This window comes from Stegostoma tigrinum, chromosome 14 (genome assembly GCF_030684315.1).
Source record: "Stegostoma tigrinum isolate sSteTig4 chromosome 14, sSteTig4.hap1, whole genome shotgun sequence".
NCBI lineage: Eukaryota > Metazoa > Chordata > Chondrichthyes > Orectolobiformes > Stegostomatidae > Stegostoma > Stegostoma tigrinum.
The window spans coordinates 64,630,383-64,653,767 of NC_081367.1; the positions used below are offsets into that span (position 1 = coordinate 64,630,383).

The 23,385-nt window shown below is 45.4% G+C and overlaps 1 protein-coding gene across 3 annotated transcripts in view; it reads right to left on the bottom strand.

Moving 5' to 3' along the window:
- mbnl1 (muscleblind-like splicing regulator 1) overlaps positions 1–23,385 on the bottom strand; it is a 782,985-nt gene that overhangs the window by 309,203 nt on the left and 450,397 nt on the right. For 2 of the 3 annotated variants that reach the window (XM_048542667.2, XM_048542650.2), the window contains exon 4: positions 16,312–16,448. The gene's annotated coding sequence lies outside the window, so the exon portion shown is untranslated. Of the gene's footprint in view, positions 1–16,311; positions 16,449–16,646; positions 16,745–23,385 lie in introns of those variants that run through there. The other variant, XM_048542652.2, reaches the window with a different exon arrangement.

Here is a 23,385-nt window from a genome sequence, read left to right on the forward strand (position 1 = left end):
CTGCTGTGTTTCTCCAGCTCCACACTGTGTTATCTCTGACTCCAGCATCGGCAGTTCTTACTATCTCTGCTCTTTATTCTCACCAGTGTCCTTACTCATTTCTCCTATAACCCATACTTTCCTGGCATGCTTCGTCCTCTGGTAATCAACCAATAGAAACTATGGTTTCCCCCTATTTGAGAGGAAGACATAGAAACACTCACCCATGGAGAGAAGTGGCCTCGTAGTAATGTTGCTGGGCTGGCCATCAAGAGGTTTTTGGATGATGCTCTGGGACAAGGGTTCCAAACCTGCCACAGTAGTGGGTAGAATTTAAATCCATTGACAATTATGGGGCTCGAAGTATCCTCAGTAACAGTGACCATTGCAACTATCATCAATAGTACAAAGGTTCACTGATATCCTTTAGGGATGGAAATCTGCTGTCCTGATGGGGTCTGGCCGAAATATTGTCCTGAGCCGACAGCACTATGGTTGACTCTCAACTACCCTCTGAATAGGCGAGGTGAGCCTCACTATTCATAGGCAATTAGGGATGGGAAATAAATGCTGGCTTTCCCGCACGACCCACACATCATGGATTATATTAAATGATATTAAAGTTAATATTTCCGGCCCCAGTGGCCTTCATCCATCTTATCCATTCTACCAAATTTCCACTATCTCAATGAAATTTCCTATTCGCTTTGTCTATTTGAAGGAGAACAATCCAAGAGTCTGCAACCACTTCAGCCACTAACTTGAAGTCTCTTATCCTTTGTATAATTCCACTGCACCTTCTGCAAGATCTTGGCTGTCTTACTAAAGTGGGCTGTCCAGAAATGGATGCTTTGGATATGATTGAAAGCACTTTTAGTAAATGCACTGCCAAGAGCTTGACTCATTTCACATGTTTATCTGTAATGTGCTCCGAAGATCGACATCAGAGATGTGGATCACACAGCGCTCATTTTGTCTGAATCCTGTCTCTGCACATGTGCCACATTGAGGAAGGTCAGGACACTCATGACTGTGGAGACTGCTACATTCTTAAAAACATGTTCAACATTTTCACTAATGGATCCTTGTCCCAGAAGAGACACACACATAAAACCTAATTAAATCTTCTTGAAAGAATGTGGAAGTGACCTTATTCTGAACCACCAATAATTTTGCCCCTTGCTGCCAAAAACATTTTAAATGAATTGCCTCAATTCTTGTTTTTTTTTGCTGTTTCTGTTTTGTTATCATTGTAGCTATTAGCAGAAGGGATTTTTGAAAAAAAAATCAACTTACAAAGTGCCTTAACAAATAAGGGAAACATTTGCTGAAGAAAGAAGTGTGACCAATTAGGTATTTCACTCAATGGGCAAGCACAGAATGATAGGCTAAAGGGCTTCTACCTGAACTGTACGATGACACGATTCTATAAAAAGCAAATATTAGACATCACTTGTCATATTGTTAACTGTAATTGAAGATGAAAGGTACTTGAAAACCCTAATCACTTACTAATGTATAAACAGTTGAATTGAGGTCCATCTCTCTGTGATTCCCTTGTCTGCTCCACACTCCCCTCCAGCCCCACCACACACGGCACCTTTCCCTGCAACCGCAGGAAGTGCTACACCTGCCCCAACACCTCCTCCCTCACCCCCATCCCAGGCCCCAGGAAGACTTTCCACATCAAGCAGAGGTTCACTTGCACATCTAATAATGTAGTATACTGCATCCGTTATCCATTGTGGCTTCCACTACATCGGGAAAACCAAGCAGAGGCTTGGGGACCGTTTTGCAGAACACCTCTGCTTGGTTCGCAATAAACAACTGCACCTCCCAGTCGCGTACCATTTCAACTCCCCCTCCCATTCTTTAGATGACATGTCCATCATGGGCCTCCTGCAGTGCCACAATGATGCCACCCGAAGATTGCAGGAACAACAACTCATATTCCGCTTGGGAACCCTGCAGCCCAATGGTATCAATGTGGACTTCACAAGCTTCAAAATCTCCCCTCCCCCTGCCACTTCCCAAAACCAGCCCAGCTCATCCCTGTGTCCCTAATCTGTTCTTCCTCTCACCTATCCCCTCCTCCCACCTCAAGCCGTGCCCACATTTCCTTCCTACTAACCTCATCCTGCCTCCTTGACCTGTTCATCCTACCTGGACTGACCTATCCCCTCCCCACCTCCCCACCTAAAATTGCCTGTACTGGCTCCATCCCCACCTCTTTAACTTGTCTGTCATAAAGGGCTGCATAATGCATCAGTCCTCTACCCACAGTATTTTGATGGAGAAATCGTATTGGCTTTGTGGAGAGAAACTGCTGCAGTTTTTGCCATGGTTTTGTTTTGCCATACTCAAGCACTTCACTCCCAAATGGCCGTTTGCAAAACTACTCATTTTTCTTCTCTGAGTAGGTGTACTCGTGAATGGTCGTTGAGTTGACAGAGTAGTTTAGGGAGGATATTGTGGGCGGGTGGGAGTAGGTGATATGTTGGCATCAGCACATGGGGAATGTGGAGGTAGCATTAGGTTGCATGGGTTCGTAAGGGTGAGCATGAGAGAACAGAGAGAATAGTGAGAACTAAAGTCTTGAAGGATGTTTCATATTTTTTCATCTTTCAGAGAGGTAGGATAGGCCTTTGCATTTGGTCCCGGGACCCTTGTTATGGATGTAAAGAACACTTTGGAAGAATTGGGTACCATTTGGTACAGATAACGTATAAGTGTTTCTTGCCATTATTGTCATGGTAAATAGACACTGTCGGTATCCCTCCTGAAGTGTACCCATTGGTAGATACCAGACCAGTTAGCTTGGAGACAGAAGGCAAATGAGGGCAGTTGTGAGTTGGCATGTTGGATTGGTGATACACGGGCCTATAAGAATGCATGGGGGCATAGGATGGCACTGGAGTACTATGAGGGGCTATGGGAGCTAGATAGATGAAAATAGGGTAGCACAGGGCTTGGAGGGATGTTGGTGATAGACACAGTGACTGCAAAGGGTCATGGAGATGGGTAGATTGGCATAGTCAGGATGAGCAGCCAATGCAAGTGCAGGGTTAGAGGTGACAGTCACGGAGCTCAGGGAGTGGGTGGAGGTGAGGAAGGAATTTTATTGTTACGCTACAAACAGAGAGTCAGAGCCTTGTAATTGGGTCTCCCTCAGCCCACCTCTAAATTTCATCCTGTGTCATCTCGTCCAACTCACCAACTCAACAAGACCAAATGAGTTTCAGACAGACCCCATTTTATCTCTAACAAGGGCCTTAATCCTCACTCTAATGACTTCACATTCATGGAAGATGCAAAAATTCTTATGAAGGGACCATAAAGCATAGAACATAGAACACAGAAAAGTACAGCACAGTACAGACCCTTCGGCCCACAATGTTGCGCCGTGGAATAATGCTAATCCAAAAATAAAATAACCTAACCTACATTCCCCTCAATTCATTGCTGTCCATGTGCATGTCCGCTTAAATGTCACTAATGACTCTGCTTCCACGACTACCACTGGTAATCTATTCCATGCGATCACAACTCTCTGGGTGAAGAATCTCCCTCTGACATCTCCTCTCTACCTTCCTCCTAACACCTTAAAACTATGACCCTCGTGACAGTCAATCCTGCCCTGGGGAAAGGTCTCTGGCTATTGACTCTACCCATGTCTCTCATTACCTTGTACACTTCGATCAGGTCACCTCTCTTCCTCCTTCTCTTCAGAGAGAAAAGTCCGAGCTCAGTCAACCTCTCCTCGTAAGACAAGCCCTTAAGTCCAGGCAGCATCCTGGTAACGGTAACAAAGTGTGGAGCTGGATGAACACAGCAGGCCAAGCAGCATCTCAGGAGCACAAAAGCTGACGTTTCGGGCCTAGACACTTCATCAGAAAAGGGGATGGGGAGAGGGTTCTGGAATAAATAGGGAGAGGCGAGAGGCGGACCAAAGATGGATAGAGGAGAAGATAGGTGGAGACGAGAGTATAGGTGGGGAGGTAGGGAGGGGATAGGTCAGTCCAGGGAAGATGGACAGGTCAAGGAGGCTCGATGAGGTTAGTAGGTAGGAAATGGAGGTGCTGCTTGAGGTGGGAGGAGGGGATAGGTGAGAGGAAGAACAGGCTAGGGAGGCGGGGACAGGCTGGGCTGGTTTTGGGATGCAGTGTGGGAAGGGGAGATTTTGAAGCTTGTGAAGTCCACATTGAGACCATTGGGCTGCAGGATTCGCAAGCGGAATATAAGTTGCTGTTCCTGCAACCTTCGGGTGGCATCATTGTGGCACTGCAGGAGGCCCATGATGGACATGTCGTCTAAGGAATGGGAGGGGGAGTAAAATGGTTCGCGACTAGGAGGTGCAGTTGTTTGTTGCGAACCGAGCGGAGGTGTTCTGCAAAGCGGTTCCTCAGCCTCCGCTTGGTTTCCCCAATGTAGAGGAAGCCACACCGGGTACAGTAGATACAGTAAACTACATTGGCAGATGTGCAGGTGAACATCTGCTTAATATGGAAAGTCATCCTGGGGCCTCGGATGGGGGTGAGGGAGGAGGTGTGGGGGCAAGTGTAGCACTTCCTGCGGTGGTAGGGGAGCGTGCCGGGTGTGGTGGGGTTGGAGGGGAGTGTGGAGCGGACAAGGGAGTCATGGAGAGACTGGTCTCTCCGGAAGGCAGACAAGGGTGGGGATGGAAAAATAGCTTGGGTGGTGGGGTCGGATTGTAGATGGCGGAAGTGTCGGAGGATGATGCGTTGTATCCGGCGGTTGGTGGGGTGGTATGTGAGAACGAGGGGGATCCTCTTGGGGCAGATGTGGCAGGGGCGGGGTGTGAGGGATGTGTTGCGGGAAATGCAGGAGACGCGGTCAAGGCCGTTCTCGTTCACTGCAGGGGGGAATGTTGTGGTCCCTGAAGAACGTGGACATCTGGGATGTGCGGGAGTGGAATGCCTCATCCTGGGAGCAGATGCGGCGGAGGCGGCGGAATTGGGAATAGGGGATGGATTTTTTGCAGGAGGGTGTGTGGGAGGCGTTGCATTCTATGTAGCTGTGGGAGTCGGTGGGCTTGAAATGGACATCAGTTTCTAGCTGGTTACCTGAGATGGAGACAGAGAGGTCCAGGAAGGTGAGGGATGTGTTGGAGATGGCCCAGGTGAACTTGAGGTTGGGGTGGAAGGTGTCGGTGAAGTGGATGCACTGTTCGAGCTCCTCTGGGGAGCAAGAGGCGGCGCCGATACAGTCATCAATGTAACGGTGGAAGAGGTGGGGTTTAGGGCCTCCTTTGAACCGTCTCCAAAGCCTCCACATCTTTCCTATAATAGGGCGACCAGAACTGGTCACAATATTCCAAGTGTGGCCTCACCAGGGTTTTGTAGAGCTGCAGCATAACCTTGCGGCGCTTAACTCGATTCCCCTGACAATGAAAGCCAAAACACCATATGCTTTCTTAACAACCTTATCCACCTGGGTGGTTAAGGCCTATTTTACAACATTATTGACTCCAGAGGACACTGCAATCTTTGCCTGATCCTGTGCTCATATTGATCAATGCCAATAGATGGAATTTTTTCAGAAGCTGGCCACTAGCTAATGTCCAGAATACTGGCCTGGTGGTATTACCGCAGAATCAAAAAATCTCTACATTGAGGATGCAGGGTATTTTGCCCAGTGAATCCACAGCAACCCTCCAAACAGCATCCCACCCAGTCCTACCCCAGCCCTGTAACTCTGCATTTCCTGTGGTGAACCGACCTAGCCTGCACATCCCTGCATCCTGTGAGCAATTTAACACAGCCAATCCTCCTAACCTGCATGTTTTTAGACAGTTGGAGGAATCCAGAGCACCCAGAGGAAACTCATGCAGACTCAGGGAGAATGGACAAAATCCACACAGGCAGCCTCCTGAGGATGAAATCAAACATGGATCTCTTGTGCTGTGAGGCAGCAGTGCTAATCACTGGGCAACACGGTGGCTCAGTGGTTAGCATTGCTGCTCCAAGAGCTTGGAGTCAATTCCCTCTTGGGTGACTGCCTGTGTGGAGTTTGCACATTTTCCCCATGTTTTTGTGGGTTTCTTCCCATAGTCCAAAGTTATGCGGGCTAGATGGATTGGCCATGCTAAATTGCCCGCAGTGTTCAGGAATGTGTGGATTAGGTGGGTTTGGGGAGTTGGTCTGGGTGGGATGCAGTGAGGGCTGGTGTGGACTTGTTGGGCCGAAGGGCCTGTTTCCACACTATAGGGATTCTATGGATTAATACAACATGATAATAGACAATAGACAATAGGTGCTGGAGTAGGCCATTCGGCCCTTTGAGCCAGCACCACCATTCATTATGATCATGGCTGATCATCCACAATCAGTATCCTGCTCCTGCCTTATCCCCATAACCCTTGATTCCACTATCTTTAAGAGTTCTATCTATCTCTTTCTTGAAAGTATCCAGAGAGTTGGCCTCCACTGCCTTCTGGGGCAGAGCATTCCATATATCCACCATTCTCTGCTGCCCAAATCATTACACATTAATCCAGAGACCCAGCAATATTCTGGGGACCTGGATTCAAATTCACCACACCCACTCTCCAGTGGCAGTCTGTCAAATTTTAGTCCAGTAAATATCTGGAATTAAGACTGCAATGATGACCATGTAACCACAGTTGATGGTTCGGAAAGGGTTCATTCATGGCATTGAGTGAAGAAAACCTTTGTCCTTAACTGGTCTGACCTATTGGTGACAACAGACCCATAGCAGTGCAGTTGGCTCCTAACCAACCCTTGGGCAATAAATACTGGCCTAGTCAGTAAAGAAGTTCTTCTCTGCATGATTAGAAGAGAAATATTCTGTTCTTCCCATTGTGGAAATGCAGGTATTATCTCAGCACAGCTGAGGATCAAGCCTGACATCTTTGCCTTCCATTTTTTAAGTTTTAGCAGAGTACAGCCAACTCTCTTCTCTCAATGTGATAGGTGGGGAAGATATTTGGTGGCAGAGAGGTAGCATCACTAGGATGGGACCAGAACGCCAGGTTCAAGTTCAACACCAGGAGATGATGGCCACAGAAGGTGCCACATTGTGGAGGAATAAGTCAATCATCAATCTGTAAATGCTTCTGATCCACCTATGGTGTGTGGTAAGAGATGGAAAGTTTCCTCGTCAGTTAGAGCTGTGTACTGCAACAGCTTCTGCATGTTAAAAAGACGACTTGTGCACTCACGCTGTGACCAAATGTTGTCCTCGTCCTGAGGGACAACCAGAATAGATAAATTTCACTTTGGTGTATGCACCTCACCATCTCCAGGCACAGGGATAGAAGGCGCATTGAGAGTGAAACATCATCTAGTTAGAATATCTGTCCACCATCTGATTGGTGAACATGGATAAATGTTACAGGGTGTGGGGGATGGGGAGTAGTACACAGCAGGAGGCACGCAGTCATATGGTTAAACATCCTGGCTGGATTTGGCAACTCGAACCTCATCGAGGAGTCTAAAATAAAGTGAGTCAGGCTGGCTTGGTAATGTAGGGTTACAGGGAAAGGGTAAGGGTTAGGTCTGGGTGGGAGAGTCTTCATAGGGTTGGTGTGAATTTATGGGCTGAATGGCCTGCTTACACACTGTGGGGATTCTATGATTCTAGGACGGGGAGGCTCTAATAACCCAAAGATATGAAACATTGGGGAGCTTCGTTAAAAATAAAGTATCTTAAGGGAAAGTATGTCAAATTCTTAAAATATGATTGAAACAAATATTAACTGCAGCACGCAAGTCTATGAGCCATGTGCAGGAAAATGAGACTAGAATAGGTAGATGCTAAAAACAAAAATTGCTGGGAAAATGCAGCATCTGTGTAGAGAAAGCAGAATAAATATTTTGGGTCCAGTGACCCTTCTTCAGAATTGTTGTTCTGGGTAGACAGATGTTTAATGATGGACTGAAGAGCCTCTTTCTATGTTGGAAAGCTTCGTGACTGTCTGTCGCTATAAACTAACAAGCACATTAGGCAAAAATATGAGTGAAAGTCTTGCAGTTAAACTGGTAAAAAAAAATTACAATATAGCAAAGGCATTTCCCCAATCATGTCCTCATCAGTCATCGAGCACAAATCTATTCTAATTCCATTTTCCAGCACTTGACTCACAGTCTTGCACGCTGTGTCATTTAAATAGTTCTTTATTGTCTTGACGATTCCTGCCTCTACCACCCTTTTAAGCAGTGAGTTACAGTGACACACCAAACTCTGGGTGAAACTTTGGTTCCTCAAATACCCTTTAAACCTCCTGCTCCTTACCTTAAAACTGTTTCCCCCCAGTTATTGTCCCCTGTGTATTTCACAAGCAGTTCTTTTCACACATAAATAATTATTTCTGGCAAGTTTAATCATCGACTTCCTGAGGATATGGTCCTCTGTATCAGTGGCTCATACAAATGAGTTCCTCTGTGCATGCACCCCGCAGAACCTAAGACAGAATAAAGCCTAACAAAGCACTAAACTTGCATTTTTTCTAATTTTCTTGCTTGTCACAGCTTTTATTGTTTCAAATGTATACAAAACCCCTGTGTTCTCCATTTAACAGAACACTTTTAAGTTGATCAGCCTCTTCTCAAAAACAGGGCATTTCAAGGAAAGGGACGATCATGTTTATTGCCAAAACAAAAATGCAATTCTACAGAAACAGAATGTGAAGAGAAAAGATATAAAACCTCAGCAGGTCATGGCAGCATCTGTGGAGAGGGAATCGACAAACATTTCAGTACTGAAAAGGACAAAGAGGTTTTATTTTATTGAGTCAGTGTCAAGCAATAGGGTCTTTGTTTGCGAAATTTAAACAACATTGTCTGCAGACCAATGTGCAACATTATCAGTGTCTCTCCACAAGCGCATAAGGGGCTGACACTTAGTTCCCAGTGCTGAAGATTAGCTATTATGAGCCTTTGGCTTGTCCTGAAACTGCTTAACAAAGAAAACAGCTTTTAAACAAGTGCAGAGACAAGGCAAGATGGGTGTCAGGGCAGTGGGGTGTTTGTGTGAATTGGCTGTTAATCTCAAAATCTTCCATTTCTGATGAGAGGATCACTGATTTGATCTCTGTTTTCCTCTCTGCACATACGTTAGCTGCCAATTATTACCACAGCTTGGGGTGAAAGGTCCTCTCAGTGAAAGGTGCAATTTCAAAAAGAGCAGGAACATATATCTAAAACAGCATTTACTTGGGAATAGTTCCAATATTTCTGAAATACCTGTTTGCAGGAAATTCTGGGCAATTTGGTTGTTTTCGACAGCACCTGCACTGAGGCATAATTTCATTAATTGTAAAGTGCTCTAATGCATCTTAATGTGGTAAAAGGTGCTATATAAACGCAGGGTAAAGAGATAATGGGAACCGCAGATGCTGGAGAATCCGGTGTAGCTGGATGAACACAGCAGGCCAAGGAGCATCTCAGGAGCACAAAAGCTGACGTTTCGGGCCTAGACACTTCATCAGAGAGGGGGATGGGGTGAGGGTTCTGGAATAAATAGGGAGAGAGGGGGAGGCGGACCGAAGATGGAGAGAAAAGAAGATAGGTGGAGAGGAGAGTATAGGTGGGGAGGTAGGGAGGGGATAGGTCAGTCCAGGGAGGACGGACAGGTCAAGGAGGCGGGATGAGGTTGGTAGGTGGGAAGTGGAGGTGTGGCTTGAGGTGGGAGGAGGGGATAGGTGAGAGGAAGAACAGGTTAGGGAGGCAGGGATGAAGTGGGCTGGTTTGGTGATGCAGTGGGGAGAGGGGACGAGCTGGGCTGGTTATGGGATGCAGTGGGGGAAGGGGAGATTTTGACGCTTGTGAAATCCACATTGATACCATTGGGCTGCAGGATTCGCAAGCGGAATATGAGTTGCTGTTCCTGCAACCTGCGGGTGGCATCATTGTGGCACTGCAGGAGGCCCATGATGGACATGTCGTCTAAGGAATGGGATTGGGAGTTAAAATGGTTCCCGACTGGGAGGTGCAGTTGTTTGTTGAGAACCGAGCGGAGGTGTTCTGCAAAGCGGTTCCTCAGCCTCCGCTTGGTTTCCCCAATGTAGAGGAGGCCACACAGGGTACAGTGGATACAGTATACGACATTGGCAGATGTGCAGGTGAACATCTGCTTAATATGGAAAGTCATCTTGGGGCGTGGGATGGGGGTGAGGGAGGAGGTGTGGGGGCAAGTGTAGCACTTCCTGCGGTTGCAGGGGAAGGTGCCAGGTGTGGTGGGGTTGGTGGGGAGTGTGGAGCGAACAAGGGAGTCACGGAAAGAGTGGTCTCTCCAGAAAGCAGACAGGGGTGGGGATGGAAAAATGTCTTGGGTGTTGGGGTTGGATTGTAGATGACGGAAGTGTCGGAGGATGATGCGTTGTATCTGGAGGTTGGTGGGGTGGTATGTGAGACGAGGGGTATTCTCTTAGGGCGGTTTTTGCAGGGGCGGGGTGTGAGAGATGTGTTGCGGGAGACACGGTCAAGGGCGTTCTCAACCACTGCGGGGGGGTAGTTGCGGTCCTTGAAGAATGTGGACATCTGGGATGTGCGGGAGTGGAATGCCTCATCCTGGGAGCAGATGCGGCAGAGGCGAAGGAATTGGGAATAGGAGATGGAATTTTTGCAGGGGGTTGGGTGGAAGGAGGTGTATTCTAGGTAGCTGTGGGAGTCTGTGGGCTTGAAATGGACATCAGTTTCTAGTTGGTTACCTGAGATGGAGACTGAGAGGTCCAGGAAGGTGAGGGATGTGCTGGAGATGGCCCAGGTGGACTTGAGGTTGGGGTGGAAGGTGTTGATGAAGTGGATGAACTGTTCGAGCTCCTCTTGGGAGCAAGAGGCGGCGCTGATACAGTCATCAATGTAACGAAAGAAGACGTGGGGTTTTGGGCCTGTGTAGGTGCGGAAGAGGGACTGTTCCATGTAACCTACAAAGAGGCAGGCATAGCTTGGGCCCATGTGGGTACCCATGGCCATCCCCTTTGTCTATAGGAAGTGGGAGAAATCAAAAGAGAAGTTGTTGAGGGTGGGGACGAGTTCGGCTAGGCAATGAGGGTTTCGGTGGAGGGAGACTGGTCGGGCCTGCGGGACAGGAACAAGCAGAGGGCCTTGAGGCCATCTGCATGGGGAATGCAGGTGTATAGGGACTGGACGTCCAAGCAGCATCTTAGGTGCACAAAAGCTGATGCTGAAGAATCTGAGAAAGCAAAGTGTGTAACTGGATGAACACAGCAGGCCAAGCAGCATCTCAGAAGCTCAAAAGCTGATGTTTTGGGCCTAGACCCTTCATCAGAAAAGGGGGATGGGGAGAGGATTCTGAAATAAATAGGGAGAGAGGGGGAGGCGGACCGAAGATGGATAGAGTAGAAGATAGGTGGAGAGGAGAGAGGTCCAGGAAGGTTTCGGGCCTCGACCCTTCGTCAGAAAATATAAATATAAATGCAAGTGTTTTCTCCTTTGAAATGAACGATTTAGCGTACGCTAAAGTAGATTAGTAGATTATTCACACCAAATAGGAAAACATGGGCGCGTATTGTTGCACAATTAGTCAGGGCGTGGGTAACACAATGTGTATCTCTTTGTTTTGCAGGGAAGGTGTCAAACATAGCACTACTTTGTTGAGTTGCATGAGAGCTACACACAATGTGTACTCACCCAATGGCCCTGCTGAATGGATACACACTGCAGCAGGCCTCCCTTCATGTTTGTGCGGATTGAGCAGTAGTAAAGCTGTCTATGCCTCTTAAATGTGGGTTCTGTTCTAGCCAGAGATGTTGGTGAAACTGGTGATGGCACAGCGCAAGAAGATTGAATAATGGCACAGCAGGAGAAACAGCTGGATGTACAAGTGCAGGAGGTGGGCAGGAAGAGTCATGTCCTGCATCCACAAAAAGCTACAATGCTCTTTCGTCAGACTGAGTTGGATGGTGGGATCTGTGGCCATCAGTGCCAGAAATCCACCTCCAAAGATTTGGATGCTGCATCTCAAGAGGTGTAAAGACCTCACAGGAATGGTCAAGGGTAGTGTATGAACCTTTTCATGTCCCAAGGCTGTTTTGCCAGCAGACTCACACTCTGGTTCAATGCACAAAACTCTTCAGTTGATCTTTATTAATCACAAGTCACCTACAGCATTTGTGCATGTGTGCTTCACCTCGCTCACACACACTATGCGCTACTCCAAGCCTCGCAGCCAAATCCCACAGTTTGCACGTGCTGCTCTCTTATTGCTGGCACATAACAAGAAGACATTGGCACCTAGTTGGCAGCAGAAGGGCACAGCAATCCTGATGATGGAAATAGGGTGTAGTTTTCTCTCTCTTGGAGGTGGCATGGGGGAAATAATTGAGTGAGTGGAGAGAAACTCACCATGTTCTCACCGTAGCACTAATTAGGCTCTGAGCGAGACTACTATTTCAGTGTGCCACCAAATAAAACCTCTCAGAGAGTGTTAGATTGATGGCTATTTGTAAGCTTCAACTTGCCACACTGTGATTATCTGCCTTCCTGGCAACAGAAAAATGTAGCAACTCCTCCCACTTGGGAAACCAGGTCTACTTGTATGCTGGGCTAGTGAGGAGGATGTCTAATCGTCCCAATCAGAAGTGTGGAGGAGAAGCAAAGGATTGGCATCTGGGAGCCAAATTCCTTCCCTTGCCTCCAATACATACCCTGTAACCACGTGCTTAAAAATTTTGTGAAAAGCTTTTGAATTCAGTTCGAAAGAGACCCGACTGAAGTCACTTGTAAGAACAGCTTCACCAGAGGCTCACTGATGATGTTACCTAAAATGGTGACGGAACGTCTGAAAACGAACTTTCCAGCGCAGCAAGCAAACTTACATCCAGAATAGCATCATTAAACAAAGGAATTTGTCCACAGCCATTCATGGAATAAGCTACCTCAGTGTAAGGGTTATCGTTTGTGAAGGCTTCCAAAGCTAGGAGAGTTTGAGGCTGAGAAAGTCTATGCTCTCAGTTATGTGAGTGAAAGAAAAAGCTGCTTAAAATAACAAACTGAAAGCAGAAGCAAAGAAGTCCATAGAATACCTCCAGTGTGGAAGCAGGCCATTTGACCCAACATATCCACACCAACCCTCTAAACAGCATCTCACTCAGACTCATCCACCTACTCTATCCCTGTAACCCTACATTTCTGATGTCTAACGCAGCTAACCTATATATCCCTGAACACTGTGGGTAATTTCGCATGGACAATCCACCTAGCCTGCACATCTTTGGACTACAGATAAGTCAACCTACAGATGTGATATGGAAATAAAGGTTCTTTGGATTTTCACTAACTGTAAGCTGATGGTGTTGGGGAATAGATGGGATTTTGTTTTGCTATGTGTTTGAAATCATTTAAACTGCATTATATGTAGATAACGTGGTATGTTTATTTTTATTTTCTTTATTTAACAAATGAAAATTTCTGTTTTAATCTTAAAACCAAATTTTCAACCTGGTGCGAGATTAGAAGGTAGAGAGCTGGATGAACACAGCGGGCCAAGCAGTATCTTAGGAGCAGGAAAGCTGACGTTTTGGGCCTAGACCCTTCATCAAAATGCGCTTGTGCTTCAAAGAAAGACCACCACTTTTATTTTTTAAAACAGAATGATCTATCAAGCCAGATTTAGCTCTGGCACCTGGCTTCTCCAGACATACCATCAGCTGGGGTTATAACGTCTACAAAGTCTGTGGTTGATATTAAGCAGCATGTTCAGCTGTTCGATGTTAAAAGAAAGTATGAGCTAAAAAGTTGAACTTCAAAATGGCAATGTTGGTGTCGAATCAGCATTAACAGTCAGGTATACCTTGTACAATTCCAGCAGATGTTCACTTACAAAATAACATTTAGCATACTTAGCATCTGTGAATGTATTTTGGATGCAAGATACTAACTGCAATTGCCAAAAATTGCACAGCCTAATTTCCTAAAAGTCCATACTTTTAAAATAAAATGGTTAACTAAAACAGGGGATGATGAGAAGCTACTGCATGATCGATGTGGCAATATTCAAACAGTAAACTTCAGGAATAAAGGACTGAAATATTTCAATGGATCACGATGCTGGTATCAATGTCAAGACTAGGTTGTGGCTGGATATTTGCTTTTACTGAGATGTGAATGTTATTGGTGAAGCCACCATTTGTTCTCAGTCCCTAACTGCTAATAAACTGAATGTCTTGTTAAATCATTTCAGAGGGTAGTTCAATGTCAATCAGTTCACTGCGGATCTGGAGTCACTTGGAGATGAGACCAGGTAAGGACAGTAGATGTCCTTCTAGCAAGTTAATGAACTTGAGGGCTTTGACAATAATCAACGCTTGTCATGGCCACTGTTACTGAGATGAGCTGTCATTTGTATCCAGTTAATCCACTTAAATCCCACCAGTTTTCAAGGTGGGACTTGAATTCATGTCCCCAGAAAAGTAGCTGAAATGAATCATGGAATCGTTGTAGCGCAGAAAGAGGCCATTCAGCCCATCAAATCTGTACTGACCCTCTGAAAACCAACCCACCCTGTCCCTACACCCTAACATTTATGATGACCAATCCACCCAACCTGCACATCTTTGGTTTGAACCCAGAGGAAACTCACACAGGCACAGAGAGAACGGGCAAACTCTGCGCACACAGTTGCCTGAGGCTGGAATCAAACCCAGGTCCCTGGTGCTGTGAGCCACCATGTTACTCATTGAGCATTGACATGACCACCATCAAAACCATTATAAGAAGATGGCAGCTGAGTGCCAATGTCAGGAAGTTTCTTCAGTGTGGCCTGTGGGTCGAATGCCGGCTGCACTCACAGTGCGGGTGTTGGTAAGTTGCCATTAACATGGCACTGAGGAGATGTCCTTAGCAGGATGTCACCAAGGCTACATTAGCAGAGACCTTAGCCACCCTGAAGAGATTCCAATGGCACACCTAGCCCCCTCGGGGAAATGCTACAAATGGCCTCTGATGAGGTTTGCGCATCAGACAACCCTCCCACACTGTGAAGCTGCTTCCGTTGCAATTACTGGCCCTCCTCAAGAGAGCAGGCTGGCAACCGTTGCCGGGGATGTCACCACAGATTGTGGGAAGAGTGCGCGGAGGGCAAGAACATGTTGTGGAGCCAACTGTGCAATTCCATGAAAAGTTTCACAGTCGCCCAGCCTCCCAAAGCACCCCTTCAGGGTGCGGCATATTCAGGTCGTGTAGTCTCTCAATGAAATTAATTAAAATATTGTAAAGCACCTTGCCAGGAGAGGACCATCTCTGTGTTTTTGTCTGGTAATCGATTACCTACTTCCACTTGTGGGACAAACAAAGCAATGACATTTTCACTGAATTGGGGTCTTGCTGCACCACCAGCAGGGTCAATGAATTGCAGAGTCTTTATGAGAGAATATTTTTGCAAAGTGACAGAAGCCTGCAATGGGGAAGTAGAAAAGCGGAAACAGCATTTCTACAGAAGGAAATGCTTTTTTTGAGGTAACTCGGAGCATGTACGGCATTCTCTTTTCTTGTAGCAGTTGCAGTGAAAGTTCAAAAATAAAAATATGACGAGAGTCACAATCTGGTTAGTAGGTGATAATGCTGTCAGTGTCCTAAAGTAGCCTCGTTGCCATCCTGCTGAGGGTACTTCCTTAGTGCCAGCAACTCACCCAGTACCTGCACTAAGGAGTTGACCTAAAAGCCATGCCGAAGAGACTTTCGGATTAGCCAGAAACGTCTCATCTGCATCACAAACCTGAAAAGTTCAGTGTCTCACGAGGTAATGGTGGTTGATAGTTGTACCATTTTCAGATTGCTGGGTCACTCCTGATCTTGCAAAAGGTTGGTTTTCTCTTTAAACAAGACTGTGGCCATCTTTGAGTGGACCAATAGAAGCCCCCTGAGATGGTGGAAACTTTTGTCAATTCAGACGATACCATTCACCTCACTAAAGCACCAGCCCACCGCAACACATTCACTGACCTATGCTTCTTGTGGAGACATTCACACTCCAAACTAACCTCTCTCGCGTGACCTAGAAAAGAAGCAGACAATATTGATCCTTTAACCCTTGTCAGGAAGATGGAGCAGAGAGTTAAACAAAAACCCCTTCCTCTCATCAATCTGCAGCATACTTGAGGAATTAGAGGACAGCACATGTTAATCAACACAGGTCGAGGTTGACCTTTCCAATGGCTGTGAGACTGTGACCATGACAAAAGCTTCCTTTGAATGATTAATGTGACAACCAGTGTTAGTGAAGTTACAACAGTCAGTGGCGCTTTAGTCAAGATCCCCATTAAAACAAAAAAATTGCGGCCATTTTACAAAACTTTGCAAGTAAGGCTGGCTAATGTAACTTTACTCTTACCTATTTTGTCTTTTTCGTGGTGCTGACGTCTCTTAGCTTACAACATTGAATGGCCCTTTAGACTCTCAGGTCTGTGATTGTCACCTGGTCACTGGAATAATGACCTCCCTTGGAGCGTAAGGACAAAAATGGCGAGGCTGGAAAGGGAAAACGTGATAAATGTGAGTTAACCGCTCTTCCAACGCTATGGGTTTACAAACAACAAATTCGCCATTCAGAAAATCGTTTGCCAGTTGCCGTGACAACCCTGCAGTTTTGAATGTTTTTTAAATATTTTACACCCTGTTTCACTTGGGCAATGTGCACATTTGAGGGAGATGATAAAATGTACAAACTACTTAGTGGCGCCAATGGATATGGGGCATAGAGAAGATTCGAAACCTAAAACACCAGCCAATTTTCACTGTGACTTCTTTTCTAAACCGAGCTAAACATACCACACCAATTTAACCAATGAAGTGGCACATTTCATGTGACCTTATTGCTAATCTGATTGCTGCATCTGGTCTTGCAAGAGAAAAAAAAAACCTGACACTTCTTCCTGGAATATGGGCAGCGGTTTTTACCCACAGTCTCCCAAGCTGTTTCCTTCATCGAGCTGCTCGGTATGTTACTGTGAGATAAGGTTGTGCAAAAAAAAAATGGACACAACCCTTATCTGTCTCCTATCTCTTCATGCACACACAATGCATACACCCCAAAGAACAGGTGCAGACATGCCAACACATTGTGATTAATATGTGGAAGTCATATTAAAACATTGTGAGTTAATCTCTCTCTCTTACACACCCACACATTTGATTGCACACATTGATCAGAAAGAAGTGATCTGTTTGAACAGCTTCTGAACCACACAATATTCCAATGCTTTCATCTCATACTGTAGCCTGGCTCAATGGTTAGCACTCTGGACTGAGTCAGACATTTGTAGGTTGAATGATCCATGTCTCTATCTCATGAGCAGAAGCGTGCAGTGTTACACTTCCTGAGCTGTAATAAGGTGAGATGAAATAACTGCACAGAGGCTGGTATCCTATCACCATGTCACCTCTTATTTACATGAACATTGTACATGAGCTCTAACCAGCCTCAAAGTCAGTTGCTACATTGAGGCATCCTTTTGAATCTTCTCTTTATATCTGGCAGCCAGGGGTCCCTGATTGGTCCAAGTTAATAACCCCAATCAAGGATCTCATAGTCAATGAGATTCAAATGGCCTTCATTCCAGTTACTACCCAGGAGTACTGAACAGGGTAGGTGGTGCTATATTTTGGATGAGGCTTCAAAGCAAGGCCCAATCTGTCCTCTTGGATGGATGGAAAATATTCCAGGGCATTATGGGACAGGAAGAAACCATTTACCCCTCAGATTCCCTCCTACCATTTGATGAGATTATGGCTGTTCTGCCACCTCACTCTATACCTGCTTTTGCTGTGTGTCCTTTAATACCTTTTGGTTAATGACAACCTAACATCCCATTACCAATTGTAGATTCAAGAAAGGCAGACATCTCCAAGCTTCAACCAGCCTCTGTGTTGAAGTGTTTTCTGAATCACTGATCCCGACGTTTTCCCAATTAGCAAATTAGTTTAAAAGTATTTATACCTGAGCACCTTGAAAATATTAATCAAATTCAATGCCTAAACCCCTGTCCCCTTCTCCTCATCCCACCCCCATCACCTTAGAACTCCTCCAAATTCTGTGGAATACAATCTAAATTCATACAGCTGTTTCTTGGGAATTAACTCCTGATGCCCTAGTATAATTGTAGCAAGCATACATTGAGGGTCTTGTGGCACAATGGTGGTGTCCCTACCTTTGAGCTAGAAGGTCCAAATTCAAGTCCAAACTACCTTGGAGATGTGTCACAGCTATGTCCAAGCAGGTTGATAAGGAATAGATACATTACACCTAAAACCAATATTGCCTACAAAATGGAATATCTACTCACCAGCAATGGGGAAATGATAGCTTAATGGTAATTTCATGAGTGAGTAATCCAGAGGCCCGGGAAGTTGGTGGAATTTCAACATGAAATCAGTTAATAGCTCTGGAATGCAAAGCTAGTCTTGTAGCTCTTGTGGCACAATAGTAGTGTCCCAATCTCAGAGGCAGAAGTGTGGATTCAAGTCCCACCTGCTCCAGAAGTGAGCAACATCATCTTTGAACAGGTTGATTGGAATCATAGAATCCCTATGAACAGTGGAAACAGAACATTTGCCCCATCGAGTTCACACTAACCCTCTGAAGACCATCCCAACCTCTACCATCTCCCTGTAACCCCACATTCACCATGGCTAACCCAACTAGACTGCACACTCCTCAACACTACAGTCAATTTACCTAACCTGCACATTTTTGGACTGTGAGAGGAAACCGGAGCACCCGGAGGAAACTCACACAGACAGTCACCTGAGGATGGAACTGAATTCAGGTCCTTGGCACTATGAGGCAGCAGTGCTAACCAATGAGCCATCAGAAAACATCTGGTAATTCTGGTCTCACGGATGGTGACAATGAGTTATCATTCATTGTTGTGCTTTGCCAATGTCTTTTAAGAAAGGAATTCTATCATCCTTACTTAATCTGGCTACACCTGACTCCAGATCCACCACAATAGAGTTGCCTCTTAACTGACCAAAAAATCCATTCATCTCAGGAGTGACGGCCCATTGGTGTTATCACTAGGCTACACCTGGGTGAGGTTCTGGAGACCGGAATTTGAATTCTGCTGTGGCAGATGGTGCAATCTGTTCACTGTCAGGGAAACCCATCCAGTTCACTAATGTCTTTTTGGGGAGGGAAACCGCTGTCATTAGTTGGTATGGTCTGCATGTGACGCTGAGCCCACAGCAATCTGATCTGCCATCTTGGTAATAGATGCTGACCAGAGACTGATGGTCAATGAATGAAAGGCATTGCTGGATGGACATCAAATGTTGGTTTTGGCTGTGATGCCCACATCCTATGCAAGAACAAAATTAAATAGACATCAGAAGTAAAGTCAATATTTATTGTCCATTCATAGCCGTTGAAATGTATGAAATGTATCAATTATTTATTGTCAGCATTCCTTCCATCATTGTTATAGGCCAAAACTCACCTCACCTTGGCCTCAGTTGAGAACACAACAGTATTGACCTAGAGGTCCTGAAAAGAAAAGCATAACAGTCTCCTAGATCTGGGGTAGATAGAACTTCCATGGGATGAAGGGTTGGGTGGAGGTGTTGCGGAAGTGAATGAGGGATTTTGTGCGAAATATTTGAGCAGCAAATGAATGAACAACAGATCCCACATGAGCCAGACGGTTCGAGCGTTGTTTGGCCATCACACATATGGAGCTGGGTTGCTTAGCTGTCACACTAAGGACAGGAACACTGACAGAGATGAACACTTGATCATCAGATAAACCTGTTGGTAACAAAGTGGACATCAGCAATGTTCAGGTTTGTTCTAGAGAGGCGAGTTTTAAAAATATTTACATGATCATAAAATCATGAGGGGTCGAGAAAATGTGAATGGCAGGTTGTCTTTCTTCTAAGGTGGGGGATTTCAAGACTGGGAGGCATATTTTTAAGGTGAGAGCAGGAAGATTTATAAAGGACATGAGAGGCAACAGTTGTAACACGGAAAGCAGTTCGTGTGTGGAATGAACTTGCAGAGGAAGTGGTGCAGACAGTTTCAACAATTAAAAAGGCATTTAGATAAGTACATGAATTAAAAAAATAAACTTTTGGAGGGATATGGGCCAAGCGCAGGCAGATGGGACTAGTTTAGTTTGGGAACACGGTCAGTGTGGACCATTTGGACCGAAGGGTCTGTTTCCGTGCTGTATGAATCTATGATTCTATGATTTTGCTACATATTATGCAGTGTACATCTGATGCACACATGTAATTGATATCTGTTGGCTTACAATTATTAGTAAAACATTCCTTACATTCAGCATTCCCGTAATTGACTCATACAAAGTTATGTTATTGCATCAATTGTTTGCCATTTCCCTCATTGCAGTATGCACCTCACCTTGAGCAAATTACTTGAGGGAGTGAAGGTAACCTACAGCGTAACTGGGAAACTATGCAATCAATGCTGCCCTCAACCTAAAGTCCAAGCCACACCAACCTCAGTCAGATAGAGCTCCAGTATGTCCATGATATTTGTGGGGGCGCTCACTCGGCAACTGAGCTCTGCGTAGATCAACGGAAGAGGGAGGGTTAAGTCACCACACCTCTAAAAATATGTCGAACCCAGAGGTGACTGTCCCGAGCTCCTATCCTAGCCTGTCCAGTTATGTAATGTGAGCCAAGCTGGGATTCCATGGAGCTCCCTTACATAGGAATCCTATTAAGGAGGCAGAATTAGCCTGTCTTTCACACAGCTGATGCAAAAGGTCATGTTAAAATAGAGTTATTGACCGTGGGTTTTATAACAGTTCCTGTAAGCATGTGCTAAGCAGTCATTCCAAGCTTCCTTCGATGAGTCAGTTGGCAAGTGGAGCGTTGAGTTTAAAATTCGACAATGAGAAAAGGACTGAATTTGCAACTGAGTCAATCTCAGTCCACTTCAGTCTCCACATTTGGCTCATTGAGAAATGTGTGTTTGGCAATTTGTAAAAATAAATAATTTTCCAATCACAAAACGCCCTTGTCAAATGAATATATTGTCATGAGGCTGACAGTAAACTCCTTGCTCACATCATGTGCTTCTTTTTCCTATAAAGCAAACTTTTGTGACTCTGCTTCTGGAGTGGAAGCTCATTGCACCAGGAGCAGAAGTTATGGTTTTCTCATCTTCACTCTGACTCACCCGACCATCCAACTCCAGCAACATTAGCTTGTTGATTTATGGCCTGGATATCAGCCAGTAAGAGAATAACAGCATGTTGCCAATATTAAAGAAAATAAGACTTCCATTTATTCAGCCCAAGTTGTGACCACAGAGAATCTCAAAGCGAATGAAGTATTTCTGAAGTGAAGTTGGTGCAATATGAGAATTGCGGCAGCCACGTTATATAAAGGAAGACCCCGCATCAACAATTTGATCCCGAGTAGATAATAATCACTGCTTTCAAAGCAGCGAAAGCCTCGGGAAAGAGAATTTCATCTGATTGGTTGATTTCACTGATTGGTGCTGCGTGGGGTTGCCAGGGGACTGCTGTGCAGCCTTTAATAGGCACTGAACGACTGATGACAATTTCAGGGTCCCATCATTAACCTGGTCTTGAGTTACATTGTAAAGATGCGGCTAGTTTCTGACGGCTAATTGCAGCAAACGCTGATAGGTTGCTGCAACGAATTCTACAAAATTCTCGGCAAATGTCTTTTCCATCAATTGTTTCATTTATATAGCACCTTTGACAACCTCAGGAAGTGCCTCAAACTGTTTTAGAGCCAAGGAAGTACTTTTAAATTCCAGTCACACTTGTAGGGAAATATGACAATTATGTAGCAAAAGGAGGAGATAACCTCATGGCATTATTGCTGGATTTTAATTTGGAAACCCAGGTAATGTTCTGGGAACCCTGGTTTGAATCTACCATGTTAGGTAGTGTAATTTGAATTCAATTTTAAAACATCTGTATTACACATCTAATAATAACCATGAATCCATTGTAGATTGTCCAGGAAACCCCGTCTGGTTCACTAATGTCCTTTCGGAAAAGAAGCTGCCATTCTTACCTGGTCTGGCCTACATGTGACTCCAGACCCACAGCAATGTGGTTGACTCTTAACAATTAGTGATGGGTCATAAATGCTGGCCTAGCCAGTGATGCCCTTATCCTGTGAATGAATAAAAGAAAAGTGATGTGTTTGGTGATGTTAATTGCTTGATAAATATTGAGCTAACCCACCAGGGATAACTCTACAGATCTTTTGCAACAAGTGGCTTATTCATTCACGAGGTATTGACATCATTGGCTGGGCAGCATTTCTTGCCCATCCCTAAATAGCCCTTGAACTGATTGACTTACAGGAGGCCAGTTAAAATTAACTGCATTGCTATAGGTTGGAACTCATACGTAGGTCAGACTGGATAAGGGCAGCAGATTTCCTTCCTTCAAGGACATTAATGATCCAGATGGATTTTTACAACAACTGGGTCTCCATTCGATGAGCTTTTTAATTCCTTGACTTCAAATGTCATTATTTACCACAGTAAACCTCAAACCTGTGTCTGAAAAACATTAGCTTGGGGTTCATGGGCTGTATTCCCACTTAGCCACAATTATGGTACTTTGTATGGCAACTTGAATAGATAGCCTGAGGCATAGCTTGATTTTCCATCTGAAAGGCAGAAAAATCTCTTTTCATGAGCACTGAAGTAGCAGTCTCATCTTCCAGAACAGAACTTGAACAGCCTTTATAAATCATTCCAAGAGGGCTATCCACTCAGCCTCAGCTGCTACAGTTCAATAAGGTTATTTCTGCAGTATGATCTGGGGGAGATCCCTAACTTGAAGATTAATGATAATGTTTGTACAGGTTTCTTCTTATAGACTAACTATAGTTTGTGCTAAGATAATAAAATGTGAGGCTGGATGAACACAGCAGGCCAAGCAGCATCTCAGGAGCACAAGAGCTGATGTTTCGGGCCTAGACCCTTCATCAGAGAGGGGGATGGGGAGAGGGTTCTGGAATAAATAGGGAGAGAGGGGGAGGCGGACCGAAGATGGAGAGTAAAGAAGATAGGTGGAGAGGGTGTAAGTGGGGAGGTAGGGAGGGGATAGGTCAGTCCAGGGAAGACGGACAGGTCAAGGAGGTGGGATGAGGTTAGTAGGTAGCTGGGGGTGCGGCTTGGGGTGGGAGGAAGGGATGGGTGAGAGGAAGAACCGGTTAGGGAGGCAGAGACAGGTTGGACTGGTTTTGGGATGCAGTGGGTGGGGGGAAAGAGCTGGGCTGGTTGTGTGGTGCAGTGGGGGGAGGGGACAAACTGAGCTGGCTTAGGGATGCAGTAGGGGAAGGGGAGATTTTGAAACTGGTGAAGTCCACATTGATACCATATGGCTGCAGGGTTCCCAGGCGGAATATGAGTTGCTGTTCCTGCAACCTTCGGGTGGCATCATTGTGGCAC